This window comes from Hipposideros armiger, unplaced genomic scaffold, assembly GCF_001890085.2.
Source record: "Hipposideros armiger isolate ML-2016 unplaced genomic scaffold, ASM189008v1 scaffold_192, whole genome shotgun sequence".
Taxonomy (NCBI): domain Eukaryota; kingdom Metazoa; phylum Chordata; class Mammalia; order Chiroptera; family Hipposideridae; genus Hipposideros; species Hipposideros armiger.
In genome coordinates, this window is record NW_017731542.1 from 70417 (window position 1) to 87635 (window position 17219).

Genomic DNA, 17219 nt, shown 5'->3' on the forward strand with positions numbered 1-17219 from the left:
TGTCCCCCATGTCCCCATGGCAACACTGCAGCTGGACAGCTCTTGAATTCTTGAATCTAATCTTTGGCCTTGCAGTCACTTCTTAAAATGTCACAGGGAATCGCTTGCCTTGAAGGCAGGAACCAAACAAAAGAATCACCTGTGAGATTTTTACTGTGAGATTTTCCCACAAATACTGTCCCTTTTTATTTATTTATTTATTTATATTAGTTTCAGGTGTACAAAGCAACATAATAGTTAGATATTTGCATCCCTCACAAAGCGACACCCCCCTCTCCCAATCTGCTACCCCTCTGACATCGTCTATAGCTGTTACAATTCCATTGACTCTATTCCATTGATTCCACCTCCCGTCACCATATATATATATATATATATATAAATATTTTTTCCCTATAGTGGACATACAATATTTTTCTACTTCACCCTCGGTTGTCCAGTGCATTGATCAGGCATCTACAGTCTATGAAGTGATCCCCTTGAGAAGTCCAGTGCCCATCTGGCACAAATACTGTCTCTTAATAAAGGTAAATTACACATTCTTATTTGTATTTTTGTTTTGTTTTGCCTAAGCAAGAAACAGGACAATATTGTAGAGACAAAACAAGCCATGAAGTTACGCTTTTACCGTCACTCCTAAGCCTGCGCTCAGACACTGCACATAAGGTGTTTATGTGGCCATCGCAACACTGAGAAGAGGCCAGTGCAGGGAGGGCTCATCAGGCGACAAGAGGGAGCCAGTCCAGGACATGTGGATTGGGAAGGAAAAGCAGTTTTTTCAATTTGTGAACACAAGAGAAGGAACTCCAAACCAAAACCAGTTATTTCAATGTGTAGTTTTGCTAGGGTCATAAATCCTAGAAAGCTTCATAATCCTTGAGCAGTGCACTAACTCTTTGTGGAGTTTTCTGCATCAATTCTGCCTTTGGGTCCAGTTTCACTTCTACATTCACACACACCCACACACACCTGACTGCCACCTACCACAGTGCCTAGACTTCTACTGTTTTCTGGTTTGCTCGATTGGTTATCACTTTTTCATTTTAGCTTCCAAAAATATGTTGATATCTCCCATACAGAGAGAGTACAGATACATGTGTATGTTCAATCTGCTGGGTTTAACCAAAATTTGTTTTTTTCTTTTCTTTTTTCCTAATGCTTTTGTTAACAAGAGACAGAAATGAGGCAGAGGAAGACAAGAACAGAGTGGACAGTTCATAGTAACTGACAAGGCCAGTGTCATTGGGGGGTGCGTGTGAAATACCTTCTTGGAGATACAGATATAACCAGGAAGCATTTTGCAAAAAGATTTAGACCTGGTAGTAACTTAGTTTATTCTCACTTGAACAATAAAAAATAAGTATATAGAATGAAGTTTTCAAGAACTCAAATTCTAGAATCATATGATTGGCTCAACTTCTATCGTGCTATTTGCCAGGTGAGTGAAGTTGAGCAAGATTCTTAGCCACTTGAGCTTTGGTTTACTGAGCTGAAAATAGGATTCTAATAAGTCCCAAATTCATAGAAATGTTCTAAAAAAATAAAATGGGTATGAAAATACTAGGGAGAATGCTTGGGCTATGGGAAGGATTGAAGATTTACTAGGGATTATCATTATTATTAATGTATGGTTTGTGTGTTTGCCGGATAGTGATGCCTGTACAAAGAGTATAAGAATGATTGGTAAGATAAAATTATAAACTTAATTTTATATAAATCAAATCCTGTATTTACCTTAATGCTGAAAATATGTAAGAAACAAGGCAGATTTCAATGTCCCTTTTGATATGTGCAAAAAAAAAAATGTTAAACACTTTAAAATCAAGGCATAAAGATGAAATTAAAATATCTATTTTAAAATAAGAATGAGCATCATACTCAATGATAAAAAATTAGTCATCTTAATTGAAATCAGGAGCAAAACAAATATGCTCTTAATTGTCACTTCTATTAAGCAGTGTTCTGGAGTTTTAATTATTTCAATATCTAGGAGAAAGAAGTATGATGTAAGAAGTGGAAATAAAAGATTATTATTGTTTGTATATTATTTAATTGTTTCTCTGGAAACTTAAGGAATTCAACAGCAATTTAAAAAAACTATTAGAAATAATAGAGTTCAGGAACATTGCTAATTGTAGCATACATACATTTTCTTTTTTTTTTTTCAGCCTCAGAAAGGTTTACTGACATAGTGGGTTGAAAAATTTCCTCCCCCTCTCCCACCCACTCCAATTCATGTCTACCTGGAACTTCAGAATGTGGCTTTGTTTGGAAAGAGGGTTTCTGCAGATATCATTAATTAAGATGAGATCATACTGGAATAGTGGGCCCTAAATCCAGTAATTGGCGTTTATATGAGGGAAGGGAGAAGAAGAGTTGGACACAGACACATGGGGGACGCCCATGTGACAATGGAGGCAGAGGTGGTTGTAATGTAGTTACAAGCCAAGGAACACCAAAGAACCATCAGAAGAGGCAAGGGGGGATTCTTCCCTGGAACCTATGGCCCTGCCAACACCTTGAATTAAGACTTCTAGTCTCCAGAACTGTGAGAGAATAAATATTAAGCCATCCACTTTGGGGTTATTTGTTACAGCAGCCGTAGGAAACAAATACAATTGGAGATCGTGGGCAGCTCACAGAATTGCGGACAGAGCTACAGAAGACTTCAAGGTGCCTAAGGCCAAGGGCACCTCTAGGATCTCAGCAGCAGAGCTGGTAGACTTGCTCTCCATGGCCTGGCCATCCAGGCAACCTGCCCCACTGGCCTTCTTAATGTTGTAAGTCTCGTCCCGCATGACAAGATCAGTGGGAAATTAGTAGGGGTGGCGAAGGGTTAAGAAAGAGACAATAGCCAAGAGTTAAATGCGAGTGGGCCAGGGGACTCAAGTCTCTCTAGGACTGAGCCCATACATTTTCTGTATATCAGAAATAACCAGTTTGAAAATAGAATCTTAAAGTCAGATACTTTTCAAATGGCAACAAAATTCAAAGTATTCAGGAACCAAAGTTTATAGAAGACAAAATATAATGGCAAGTTGTTAAGTACAAGAATTTGGCATCGTACAGACATGGATTGCATCTCAAATATACCACTCACAGCTAACATTTATGTATACTTTCTTTAGGCGATGCAGTTATAAGCTCTTATCAAGTAAATGACTTAATCTTCTTAACTCTATGAGTGGGATAACATAATGCCCATTTTACAAATGAGGGAACTGAAATACATAAATATTTAAAATAATATACTAAGATCACGGCTAACAACTTGTGAAGGCTGGGTGCAAAGAAAAAAAACATGGTTGTAAAGTCCATGCTTTTAGAAAACTCAGATGTGTAGGATCTTCAGGTTCCTCCTGTATAAAATGGGGATAATTACAGTGTTGATGCGTCGATTGCATCTATTGTCTTGAGTGTACTGATATATATCAAGTACATTAAATGGTAACTCCACATCTAACATGTAGAAAACATAATATTTTCCTGGATAAGAACATGTACTCCATGATAGCTCTTAATTATTTCCTAAATTGAGGTACAATACTTTAGTGAAATTGAAATTTAAAAAAATAGATTTAATGTTCACTTACAAGTATATATGCTTTTTTGCTTCTGGTAATGACAAAATTGTCAGTACTTGACTAGCTGTTCATTGTAAAGATCCATAAAACTGGATAAAAAAAATGACGCCCTACCTTTTTCAGGTCTGAACATCAGACATCCCCGGGAGGCAATCTAAGGGAAGGGGGGACTTATGTAGCGAGCCCCATGGTGACCATAGCTCTGTGCCTAAGGACGATATTTGGACCATGGAATGGCCATCTAGAGCCCTAACTGAGGGGAGCTACCCCACTGAGTTGAGCAGGGCCCCCAAGGTAGGCTGGGGTCTGGGCTGGGGCAGGATAGGAATGTAGGGGTTCTTGCTGCTCTAACAGCCTACTATACTACACCTTGAGTGGCTTAAAACTACAGATTTATTCTCTGTGGTTATCATGGTCAGAAATCTCCAGTCAAGGTGTCGGAAGGGCTGAACGCCCTCTTGAGGCCTCAGCAGAGACTTTGTTGCCTCGCCTTTCCCAGCTTCTAGAGACCACCTGCATCCCTCAGCTGGGGGTCCTTACACCATCTTCAAAGCCAGCAGTGCGATGTTTTTCTCTGATGTCCAGCCTCCCTCGTGTATGGCCCTTTGCGACTACCTTGGGCTCACCCTGATAATCCAGAATAATTTCCCAGTGTCGCAATCCTTACGCTCCTCTGTGAAGTCCCTTTTGCCCTGTAAGGTATCATATTCGTGGGATCTGGGAATCTATGAGGGACATTTTTCAGCCTTATACAAATGGTTTCTGTTCCATTATTTCTATGTAGAGTATTATTTGTCTCAGTCTGAATTCCTCTCAATGAAAATATATACCCCGATATACAATGGTGATACAGGGAGAGGATAAGTGCAGTAGACATCGTTATCTGAAGGTGGTGGGGGTGAGAGCACATAGCAGTTTTCAGCTCCAGCTGCACACATGTCACCATTGCCTTGACGAGATCTCAGTGCTTTTCCCTGGAAGTTATTTTCTGTGGCTCTTAGCTGGTTGTTATCTCCACCCAGGCTCTTCATCCCACCATCTGGACTCTTGACTCTACTTTCTCAATCAACCTTCTTTTTTTTTACAAGAAATTTGCAGCTTTGTCGCTTACTCAGCCTGATTCCTACCTATAAATGGGTCAGGGCCTAAAGGATTTGCTTCGTTTTGAACTGTCTCTGTCTATTTTGGTGCAAGCTAACAGTTTTTCCTCAAATGCTGTATTCTTAAAAACCCTTGTGGTTTCCCTATGAATATCACAGAATTCACTCATTAGACAAAAGCCACGGATACAGATCGCTTTAAGACTGGATCTTTCCTTGTCAGGATGTGTTGGAGCAAAGCTTTTAAAACCCTTAGAAGTATTTCCTGACTACTTGAGAGAGCCCATGAAATGGGCCTTAAATCTTTCTGAAGTTGTAACAAAGATTTCTTCAGCCACACAGTGGAGACGGTCTTTATCATGAGGATGTTTCTAACTCTGTGAGCCTTTTCCATCTAGAGAGGCTGAGAAGATGATGCCTTTTTTTTTAAACTTAGAAACTCTGGACTTCTTTCTATTTCCTCTAAGTTTTGCTTGAATATGGAGCAATTTCTTTTTAACTTATTGCTCTGATAGTTATTAGCTCCAGCTGTAGAAAACCAGTTGGCACTTGCAACCGAGTGGAAGTCTTGGTCAATTGTACCAGTTTATTTAGTATGTTTTCTATTTTCCATGCTATTCCAGGTAGTGGTTTTTACTAAACTTCCCAGCTTCCGTGAACATTTTCCTTACTGCCCTTCCAGTTTCCATGAACAAACTTGATGCTTTTCTGGCCTTCATCAGCCACCCAATCCTAAAGCTAATGTCCTACAATGTCAGTGGGAAGACTATATTGGGAGACTAGCTACTATTTGGAAATTATTTACTATCTTAATGTTACAAATATGCTTTCTTAAGTGATTGAAAATTCTTCAGATATAGATGTATACATTTTGATTAATTTTATTCAGTGGTTTTAAGTTTTCCAAAAATAGTGCAAATTTTGTCATGATTTTCACGTGAATGTTATTGATATTTTCTTTGATCAGAAATATATATCATCTTTCCCCTGTTATTTTCAACTCTAGCTTTAAAAATTAGAAGTGTCATTATTGGTTTCAGGATCTCCTTAAAATAATATTATCAGTTTTCTTAAAATTCTTTCAGGTAGAAATTTTAATTATGTCTTATTAAATAGAAAATTTAAAAATGAAGTCACATACTGTGTGAAAACATGTGGTGTGATTAGGCACATAGTAAGAACCAATCATTTTTAGCTTAAAAGAAAGATCTTTTTTTTCCCATTTTTCTAAATATTTTAAATTATAAAATGTTTTAAATTAAAAATAGGAATATTTGTCTCCAAAAGTCACATTTTTTTCCATTTTCTAAATGTTTTAAATTATTTTCCTATTTTTCTCCAACATTCACTATTACCCTGTAAGTATGTTATAAAGATTAATAACTTAATTAACAGGCATGTGGAGGGCATTTTTAAATTGTCAAAGAAATGTGATCTAAATGATAATGATAATGGTGTAATGATTATTTTCAAAGGGAATTGACCTTTTTTTGAGGTAACTGATTAATTGTGCCTAAATTTAGTCAATTATACCTCCTTGTGACAAGGTAATTCCATTCTTAATGGTATCATATCTTCTTGGAAATTTTTACTGTTTTCCTGATGAAATCTTGGTGATTTGCAAACATTTCTTTTCAGAGGTCCAAACTAACTGAGAAATTAGATACAGAAGTAATATAAATAGAAAACAACATATGCTTTATTAGACCACATTTTCTTTCCATTCTTCATGCATACGTTGAAATCACCCACCCAGTCGCACTTGCTTTTGGCCTTGCCGATAGATGTAGGGTATCTCACAGTAAGCTTACCAGATAGAGGAGCAGAGAAAGCCAGTGTTGGGGCCCTGAGCACAGCTCATCCAAAAGGAAGAAAAAAGGCTGAACCACACGTACTAAGTTTTTTCCCTAAAATCCACAGCTGAATCGCTAATCTTCCCCAGATCATGAGGAAGTGGAGAGAGAGGCTAGGAGGTATTCTTCCCAGTACTTGCAGAAGGACAAAATATCCAGATATGATAGGCAAAGTAGGAATATTAAGAGGAGAAAATGACTTCCTCTGCCGGAATTATGTGGGGGATTTTATAAGATCTGTTTAGGTTTTCTAGGTTAATTGTTAATAATGTATTAGTAATTAATAAAAACCCAAAGAGAAGAGAAAGACTGTAAAAATAAAATATACTTTTATATGTACAAATTATTAGGCTAAAGGTTATCCATGAAAAGAAAATGAGATATGTATAATATATAAATTAGAATTTTTAATGCTATTCCAAGGAAATAAACATTTAAGAAGACTTTGATTATAGAAAACTTAATAGTTTTAGTAGATGCAGATTTTTTTCATATTTCTGTAGTATAAATAATTAATACAGTTTTCTTCAATATAGAGTCAATTCATAATTTGAAAAACCAAAATTAGATAAAAATCACCCATGATTGCATTCGAAGTAGTGACGTTTGGGCTTTCTAAACCTTTTTCCTGTATAAGTTGTCATATTGCTTATGAATATAAGCTGCTCTTACTATAAGGATGCAAACATGAAGTGAATATATGCAGAAGAATTCTGCAGCCACTATTATTAATATTAAATTTACTTTATAATGTAAAACTTTCTATTTTACATGATTTGTATTGTGAAAGAAATGGCTCAGCTAAGCATCAAAAACTAATAGGGTTGGTGACAATTGCATCATCCTTGACTGTTTTCTTTGCTTGTAGATGGATTTTTTTTTGAATTATTTTTAAACAAAAAAAATCTAATATACTCTGAATAAACGAAGGATTTTTTTGACCACAGGCACACCTTGCTTGTAGATACTGTATTTTACTAAATGCATCTCATACCCCTTTGAAATAAAGGAGTTTTTGAAAAAAGTCTGTAGCAAATGAAGTTTGTTTAGTTTGGGGTAAAAAAATATTCTGTTGTTTTAGCAAATTTCAGCCTGAAGAATTAAGTACAGTATATTTTTCTGCTTGGGTTTATCCCACAAAACATGCTGAATTTTAGAGATGTAAATTCAATCTAATGGCTAAATGTGTACTTTGTGGAAAGTTACAAATCGTTAGGACTTTGATCTTTACATGATCTCATTTGACATGATACATATAATAAGGAATTAGTCATAATATCTTTAATATTGAAAGCATTTTATCAATCATTTAGGGCACTCCCTTTACTTTGCAAAACTTGAGTGACTGTTCCAGTGTCACATGGATATTTACTAAGAGCATAAGAACTCAGAACCAGATGCTTCAGTCTAGGGTATGTTTTCCACTCTGTACAGTGCCCCTTGGACCAAGGCACTCAGGGTCAAGTACTTACTGAGTGTTTTCAATGTGCATTGTGAGAGAGGAGGTGTGAGGATCAGGCTGAGAGGTAAAACGTACGCACAGAGAAGATGGATATCTCATCTAGGATTTAGGGGATGTGTGCTTACTCCAAGTCTCATGAATCATGGACGTGAATAGTTTCCAAAAGATGAATGTTAGCTTATCATTAACAATCACAGCATACTCTTCTTGATTATTTGGACTTTGAATTTTCATGACACAATTGAGAAAGAAAAATCAGTTAATTTCAGTTGAAATGTCTTTTTCTCTAATTTGACCTTCATCATAAATATATAGAACTCGTGGTGCTCTGAGGATCTGGAAACCTGTACCTATTCTATCAGGGCAGATTTCAATTTAGAAGGATTATGCTCCCAAATGCCAGAGCTGCCAGCAGATATCTATGGGAAGCTGTTTGGGGACATTGTTCCCAAAATTATTACTTCTAGCAGATGGCTTATCCACAAGTGAGGATGATTCAATACTTAAAGTGATGAAAAAAATGGGACTTTTGGGGGTGAAAGACACTTACAATACCCAGCTTGTTGAAACCTTATATTGATAGAAAATCTCAACAGTAAAGACACTAATGGAGAAGTATTTCCTCTACTTCTCAGAACATGCTTTTTTGTCTCCCAAATATGGTATATATTAAGAGCCATTGAGGGCATTATGAACTACAATTGAAATAATTTTCTAACTTTTTTTTCAAATGCTAGACTTTTTGTTCTCAAGTGGGCACTAATTTATTAATTTCAGAATGTACTATATTCCATGACAAGTGCTTTTGAGATAATAGTTTGTTCTCTGATGAATTCTGGGGAGCTTATGGAGATAGTGTCACGCTAATTAAAATGCACCTAGGAAAGAATCACTGTGGGCAGGACTTCAGAGATGGTTAAGACAAATTAGTATTGTTGAACCCAAGAGATACATTATAAATTCCTCTTTATACTTCCTTTATTTCTTTCAAGGACAATTTACCTCTTACAGACATAACTGATCTTTTAAGTTTCTTATTTTCTCCTCCTGAAGAGTACTTTAATTCACTCCTTAGCAACTTCAGATGTATTTTTGCTACAACATTTTGGAATGTAAGCAACAGGACATAACCTCACTTTCCAAAATTATGTTGGGAATTAGAAATCAGGAAGAATTCCAAAGGAGGTATGTTGTGTTTTAGAAAAATGTGGTAAGCAAATGAAAATTGTGACTTTTGATCATTACTTTTACCAAATGAATTTAAAACATATGACTTATGAATGGGATTACTTATGTTAGAAATACTCATCAAAAGAAATGGCTAATTATTGGAAGATGGCAATTCAAGATTAAATTTACTCTTCGTTGTTTTTTATTACTATTCTTAAAATATTTTTCTATGTTTAATCTAAGTAGGAGGATGATTCCAAAATTGTGAATACTTATCATTCTCTGGAAAAAATACAGATGATGACAGAGTTTTCTCACTCTCATAACTTGTCAAGAATATAAATGGGACAGAAAAGATAATAAGAATCGGGCTATAAAAGAATATGTCTGTGCTATTAATTCAAACAAGTGAGGCAGTGATACCTAATGGTTATATGCTTGATATCTGGAATCGGGCTGCCTTGCTCTCTCTATCCTTTCCAGTTGGGTAACTGTGGGCATATGAGGTAATTTCTTAAGCTTCAGTTTCCCACTTATTAGTTGGAGAATATGACAATAACTGACTTATAGGATTGTGTGGAGAGTAAGTAAAATAAAGGCTATAAAGAGTTTAGTTCAGTGACTGGCACAAAATAAAGGCTTAGTAAACATTTGCTTTATTATCAATAGGCAGGTTGTTTCTTAATTGAGATATAATTGCCATATAACATTAGTTTCAGGTGTACCATGTAATGATTTGATATACATATATATTGTGAAATGATCACAAAAAGTCTAGTTAACATTTATCACCACATATAGCTGCAGATTTTTTTCTTATGATGAGAACACTTCAAATCTACTCTGTTAACAACTTTTAAATATACAGTACAGTTTTGTTAAGTATAGTTACCATTCTGTATATTATATTTCCGGGACTTAATTATTTTATAACTGGAGTGTGTACCTTTTGAACACCTTCATCCATTTGCCCACCGCCCACTCTTTGTCTCTGGCAACCAGCAGCCTGTCCTCTGTATCTATGAGTTTGTTTTACATTCCACATGTAAGTGAGATCATATGGTATTTGTCTTTCTCTGGCTTATTTCACTTAGTGTAATGCCCTCAACATCCATCCATGTTGTCACAGATGGCAGCTCTTCCTTATTCTTTTAGAACTGAATTATACATCTAATTCCATTGATGGACACTCAGGTTGTTTCCATGTCTTGGCTATTATGAATACTGTTTCAATGAGCACGAGGGTGTGTACATCTTTTCAAGTTAATGTTTTTGTTTCCTTTGGATAAACACGCAAAACCAGGATTCCTGGACCATATGGTAATTCTATTAATAATTTTTTGAGGAAGCTCCAAATTGTTTTCCATACTTGCTGTACCTATTCACATTGCTAGGAATAGCCCATGAGGGTTCCCTTTTCCCCACATCCTCGCCAACACTTGCTATTTCTTGCCTTTTTGATGATGGCCATTCTGACAGGCGTGAGGTGGTGTCTTGTTGTGGTTTGGAATTGCATTTTCCTGATGATTAGTGATGTTGAGACCTTTTCATGTTCCTGTTGGCTGCCTGTATGCCTTCTTGGGAGAAATGTCTGTTCAGGTCCTCTGTCCACTTTTAATCAGAGTGTGTGTGTGTGTGTGTGTGTGTGTGTGTGTGTGTGTGTGTGTGTGTGTGTGTTTAACATTGCCATTGAGTTGCATGATCAAGAGTCACTTTATATTCTTTCCATTTGGCCATGGTATGTTTTCCTGAAGGATACATCTGGTTTTATTGTTTTCTTCAGAACATTAATTTTGAAGGCTTTCCTCTAGAAATTTGAAGGTTAAGATCATGTAAATATTAATAACCTGAAGACTGTTTCATTGTCTTTTGCATATAAATGGTCTAGGACAGATCTCGAGGAGTGTAATGCTGTGGGGGGTGGTGTTTTGTAAAAGCTAGCACCTTAGCAGGTGTGCAGGAAAGAGTTAACGTGAAGGGCTGGTTATTAGAAGTGCCTGCCTGCAGGGCTGGCCCTTGGCTGGCTTTTGAAATGTTCCTTGAGTGATAGGTTGTTCTATGTGCCTGAGGCTGTGAGTTCTGTTGTCCAGCCTGCCCAGACTGTATACAAAATTGTGATCGAAGGTCAGTGCTGACTTTCCTTTTGAGAGTCTGGGAATTTCGAGATGGGGGCTGATTGCCTAGGCGAAGTGTGTGTCTATTCAGCCCACTGTGAAAACCTTGGAGTTTCAAATGGCCTTGCCTGGGTAGAAACAGCCACACAAGGGCTGCTTTCACACATAACGTAGCCTCCCTCTCCCATGTGAGCAGCACCCCAGCAGAGGGTTTTTTTTGGTACAGTTGATGCCCCTTCACTTGCACGTCATCATCACCCCAAGTCCATAGTTTACTTTAAGGCTCTGAACAAATGTATAATGACATATCTCCATTATTGTGAACTGGGGTTATTTTACTATTTTTGCAACACATCTGAAAATTTTGAATCAATTCAAAATAAAAAGCTCAAAATAGAATAGATGTTTATTTAGAATTTGGGAAATAAGGTATTTGCCTCACTAAAATGTTTTGTTGCCGTGGCGGCCAGGAGTCATAAGCTGGCAACTCCAGCACTGAAACGTGTGTGTGTGTGTGTGTGTGTGTGTGTGTGTGTGTGTGTATGTATGTATGTATGTATGTATTTGTTTCACTGGAAGGGTGTTTATATGGACTTAAATATTTGTAAGTGATATGTACATTCTCCAGATCTAGCAGGCCCTGTCTTTCCCGATTCCCTTATAGTCAGCTTTAATCACAAATGATAATAAAATCTCATACACAGTGCTACTATACCCAAGTACTCTTAGAAGCACTTTACATATATTTCCTTAGTGAATTTCCAACAGGTGCTGTAAGGCTGGATGGCAGGAAGTCTCTAGGACAACCCCGCAGGCATCTCCACCTCCTGACACTCTCCTGTGTAACCCTGACCCTAGCATGTAGGCTGGGCCTAGTGACTCAATTATAACAAATCGAATACAGCAAAAGTGGTGGGTAATTGTTCCAAGGTTAGCTGACCTAAGACTGTGGTTTCTTTCTTGTTCTCTTGCTCTCATTCACTTGTTTGAGAGAAGCCAGCTGCCATGTTGTGAGCTGCCCTGAGCACAGCCCAAGCTGTGGGGCGGGAAGTTGAGAGCAGCTTCTGGCTCAGCAGCAGAGAGGAACTGAGGCTCTTGGTCCAATCGTCCATGAGAAACTGAATTCTATCACCAGTCACAGAGTGAGTGACCTCAGAAGCAGAACCCCCTGCAGCCAGCCCTTGGGTCGCCTGTAGCTGTCGCCATCCCCTTGACGGCAGCCTGGAGAGAGAGACTGGGTGCCAGTGGACAGAGGGTCCAGCTAGGCCACACCCAGCTTTGTCACCCACAGGAACCACGGGGTAATAAATGCTGTCTGAAGCCACTAAGTCTGGGGGTATTTGTTACTATCCAATAGATACCTCATAGGCACCGTTAGGCTTCCCACTTCAAAGGTGAAGAAACACATTAGGTGTTCAGCCCACTTTCTGGAACATTCTTTGGTTTAATCACAGTAGGTCTACTGACTCCTGCCACTCACTTACCTGCCTGCCTCACATAGGCATTTGGGTCTTATTGCCATCCTCTGAAATGTCTTTTGCTTATGACAAATACAATCAGAGAACAAAGGTTTTCAGGGACTATATTCTGAGAATACCCTGACCAAGTGCTGTGGCTAAATCTGTGGTAGGTCGCATTTGCATGCTAGCTGAGAACACGATACTTCCAATAAATGCTTCAGACTTCCTCATTTGGACTCTGGAACACTGCCCAGATTTTATAGGTTTTAAAAATCCCTTGGTGAAACTAGACTAGTTTATATTATTTTAACTAGATCTAAAGACTTCTGAATTCATCCTGTTGGGCACTTTGGATGGGGATTCTGATGGGTGTAACCTTAGTAGTGACAAGTCCTAAGGGATGCTTAATGCTAATCTCTGTATGTACATAATGTCAATAAAACGGCCTGGCTGGAGTCCATGTGTGTGACCGTGCATGCTTGTGTGTGTGTGCGCGTGCGCGTGTGTGCGTGCGTGTATATTCCTATCTAAACCAGATGCTCTTTATAGTTTCATTTCCAATGCTTTCAAAGTAAAGTCTGTTTAAATTTTGTATAAGTAAGTATATTTTGTAGAGTTTATTTTTCATTCCTCTAAAAGCAAAAATAAGAGATAGAATAAAGGATAACATTGCAATAATGTTCTCTCAGTTACAGGTTTCAGAAGCACTATTTATCTCCTTAACCCTTATGTAAGGCGTACGGGCCCCCAGGGCTGTCACTGCCACATATGAGCAGCCTTGCTCCAAGTCCCAGTCTGCAATACACATTTCAATATTTTATGGGGTTCTGTCCCCCAAAACAAAAATGCAGAAGACAGCTTAGTAATATCTTTCATAATGTACCTTTATTCTCATTCTGTCTTATTCTATCTCTCTCTTTCTCTATCTCTGTCTCTCTCATTTAATCACAAATATATTGGGCAGGGCTTTTAATTTTAGAACCAAAAATCAACTGTCATTAATATGAGCAGAAAAACAGTTTAAAAAGAAGTTAGGAAAAAGTCCTATGGATGGTCACAGGCATCCCTGGGGATCTGGAGAGGCAGATTAAAAGCCATTCAGCAAGAAATGATTTCCAATCAGATTGTGCCCTCGGGTGGTCTCACCACTGGGTTCAGAACCATAGCCAGAACCCACAGTGATGCCACTCAGGCCATGTGCCTCTGGATTCTCGGTGCTGTGTCAAGAACTGCCCCACTCTAACATGGAGCAGCGGGGACGCTTCTGCCCCTGTCACTGTCCCAGAGTGAGTGCTGTGAGGCTCTTACATCTTTATGTCACTGGCTTCCAACTAAAGCTCAGGAGGAGGTGCTGGAATGCAGGGTCCCAGCGAGGGAGGCATATCAGTATCTCAAATGTTTGACTTCTCTGTGGGTAGAGGTTTTGCCTCCGAAGTTGAAGGAGTCTCCTCCACACGTGGGACTTCTACTTAGGTGTAAAGTAACCCGAAACAAATATCCGCTCAACCATCCATTATCACGAATCCATTCAAGACAACAGGTAACATGAGGGATGTAAGAATGACAGCTTAAATTATGAAAAACTAGCAAAGTATCCTTAAAGGTCGTTTCTGAAGATGATGACACTGTTAAAACCTTTAAGTAAAATTTAGTCTGTTTCAAAGCTGACCTTCTGAATGAGCTGCTGTTGGTTCTAAATTTGGAACGACACAGCTGTTGACTTAATACAGCTGTGGGGCTCATTTGCTGTTATGTGTAATACTAGGTCATATTTCAGATTCATTCATGATGGTAGAAAAAAAAAGTTAATAAAATGAGCGAAATTAAGTAACACTTTTTTACCCCTTACTTGAGACATTCTTCAGAAATAAACATGTCTATTAATTAATTTTTGTTTACCACACAGTAGGTTAACACAGGAAGTCTATTTTAGTCATTTTGATTCACATTTAACACATTGTTTGCAGGAAATGAGTAAACTCGTCATATAGAGAAAAATGCCCGCTTACAAAGTGTTAAATACAGATCATCTAAAGGAATGTGATGATGAGATTATGGGATTTGGCTTTATTATCTAAATCATGCAGTGCTTGTGCTCTACAAACCATGACATCGCCACACTTTCAAAGCAAAATATAGTTATAGGTTAGAAATATTTATTTTGGGCCAGCATGCATTATGGGATAGCATTTAAAGAAACTGTCAACTCCAGGTATAAGTGACTTCTCTAAATTGGATGATTCAGCTAACAATCCATGGGACGTCCCAATAACCTGAACTACAAGGTGTGGCCTGAATATAATCTTTTTCTAGTGTATCAGGCTGTCCAAATCCTACAAACATTATCTTATATTCAGTAGTTTTCAGAATTCAGTTATAGAATATTCTAAACTGTTAAGTTCTTCTCCTACCCAGCTGCGTGCACACACACACACACACACACACACACACACACACACACACACACACCTGGGACCTAGAGGAGTAAAACCTATATTTTACTGTCAGTTCTCTAACATTTAGTTCTTTGAAGAACCAGACTTCAAATAAAAATAAGTCCAAATATAGCATGACTTTATAGCTAAACCGAAGTCCTGAGCAGTAGACAAGTGAGTGTGTAATAATTTTTAATCCGTTTTTATAACTAGCCAATCCCGTCACAAGAAAAGTGATGTGTGGATGGATGGTGCAGAGTGGTCAGTGAAAGCAGTAAACTTGTCAGGTGGTACAATTTCATGCTTTTATTTGGTTTTAAGAAACCATTTTGGGATCATTTTGATAAATAAGGTTTTGGTTCTAGCCCCTTTAAAATTTACTCCAAATATTTTTATTTTATTTGTGCTGGCAGTCTTCTTGCCCTTAGGGTTTGTGTAACCTGAAACAATATTGGCAGTCGTACATTTATAGAAGGGAGAAATAGTAGAATAAGAACCGAATGAATACGAAAGCACCTAGGACACTTTACTCATCAGGCAAAAACATTAGCCTTACCTAATATAGAATTGTATTTCTGTGGTCTGGGTATTGCTATAGAGAAGTAGAGCATTGCATAATAGAAGTTAGAACTTCTTTTAAATTATAAATTCTCAGGTAAGAGTTACCGAGGGAGTTGGTCTGCTTCCCTGTGTCCATGCATTCTGAAGAAACGTATGTCTTATACACTTGATAGACCTTCAGAATTTTCAGACTCTTTCGGGTCATGCTGAGGGGACAGTGTGACACTCTTACGAATATGTGTAATGTGGAATCGGTGGCTTTTAACCAGGCAGTGACAGGGAGGCCAGGTTGATTAACGAGGAATGGGGGTAGGGGCGCTTGCAGATTGTAATGTTTTTATAAACTGCATGCTCTCTGAGGAGCTGTGGCTCCCTCGCTACCAGTTATTTCATATGAAACGTGCCCCGTTCCAAACCAGCACTCCATCCCCATGGCAGCTGCCCTCAGGGCAGCCCCTCGCTGTCCCATGGTTTCTTTAGACAAACTTTTCCCTCCGGTGACAGTTGTCCTGTAGTTCCTCCTTCATCTCGTCATAGTCTGGCTTGTGGATTTTCACTTCATGTTCTCTTACATTTGGGGGATATTCTAGAACAGTTAGACCACCGCTCACTGGACAAGTGCTTCATTTCAACCCTGGTCATGTCACAAGCCTTTCAGGGTGTTAATATTTTCTTCCACTTCCACCTTTCCTCACATTTTTACTCTCAATCCTGTCGTTTCTTTGATTGTACCTAAGCACTGTTAAAGCAGTCATAACGTGGATAACTGCAGTCGCAAAGCCTTTGTGGAAAGAGGAAGCATGTGAATTGGCGCCGTCTGCGCTGCTCGTCCAGAGATGGGTCTTCCAGGGACCAGGGTTGGGGTGAGAGCAGCAGAAAGCGGGTTTACCTGTGGGCCCTGTACATGAACATGGAGCAAGCATGAGGGAGGTCGCATCTCGCTGAGAAACCAAAACTGAATGCCAAGCAGAACAAACAACAGGACAATACAGACTCTCCCGAGGAAAGGCATGGGTGATTCTGATGAGACTTATTGCCCAAGGAGAAGATAGTCTCGAGGAGTTCTCTGTGCAGAAGGGATGTAGTCAGAGATTCTCTTTACAGGTTTCTATACTTCCCGACTTTGGCAAAAAAATGTTCTTAAGGTCAGCCGGCTAACGTGAAATGCCACCGTCTTTCAGAAACCCCTGATCACGAGTCGGGTGGGGAAGGATGTCTTCCCAGTGGGTGGATGAAATATGTCTCTGCATAGCCACACGAGTGGCATGGCATTTCATGGAGACGGTGTGTTTGTGGACATACAGCCGCTGGCACAGAAAGGAGACCAGCACAGAGGATGGAGATGAAGGGCATCACTTGTGGGAGGATATCAGCCTTGGTCTTGTCAATGTGTCATTGAAACGGACCAGCTTGGCCGTGATTCTGTTGTTGCAGAGTAAAGAGTGTCCCTCGGTGGCTGGCCGCAGTGGAGTCTGGGTAG